At 33.8% G+C, this 474-nt stretch overlaps 1 protein-coding gene across 1 annotated transcript in view; it reads left to right on the forward strand.

Moving 5' to 3' along the window:
- Positions 1 to 474, forward strand: part of LOC119588390 — a gene marked incomplete in the record, with an annotated part of 8,753 nt that overhangs the window by 6,122 nt on the left and 2,157 nt on the right.

The raw sequence follows: 474 nt of genomic DNA on the forward strand, positions 1-474 counted from the left end.
ACATGTATCCTAGTGTCTGGATGTACAGTGCATGTGTATATTTTTTTTCCGACAAAAGTGTTCATTCTGGTAATTTGGAAAACCTACACCAGATTTTTCATTTAGGGAAAAGATTACGAACCACAATTCAAAAAATAGATTCCCGATCGCTAATTCCATTGATGAATATGAAGGCTACCTCAAAGGCAGTCATTAGCATTACTGCAGATTTACAATATCAAAAGCCTAGCAATCTTTATAGAGACTTTATAGGAAAAAATATCTCCCCAAATCACATGTCCTTATGAACTAATGAACACTGTAATTCATTTACTTATCCCAAAAAAAATATTTATTCATGTTTGATCGCATATTTAGTTCGGAAAAAAAAAGTCTGGATCTCAGTATCAGAAGAGCGGAATTGAGCAATCAAAAGGAATTAGAGTGAATTGCGTCATAGTTTCATATGATTTCGTCTGCTGTTTCAAAACGGGA

Source organism: Penaeus monodon, chromosome 23, assembly GCF_015228065.2.
Source record: "Penaeus monodon isolate SGIC_2016 chromosome 23, NSTDA_Pmon_1, whole genome shotgun sequence".
Classification (NCBI taxonomy): Eukaryota; Metazoa; Arthropoda; class Malacostraca; order Decapoda; family Penaeidae; genus Penaeus; species Penaeus monodon.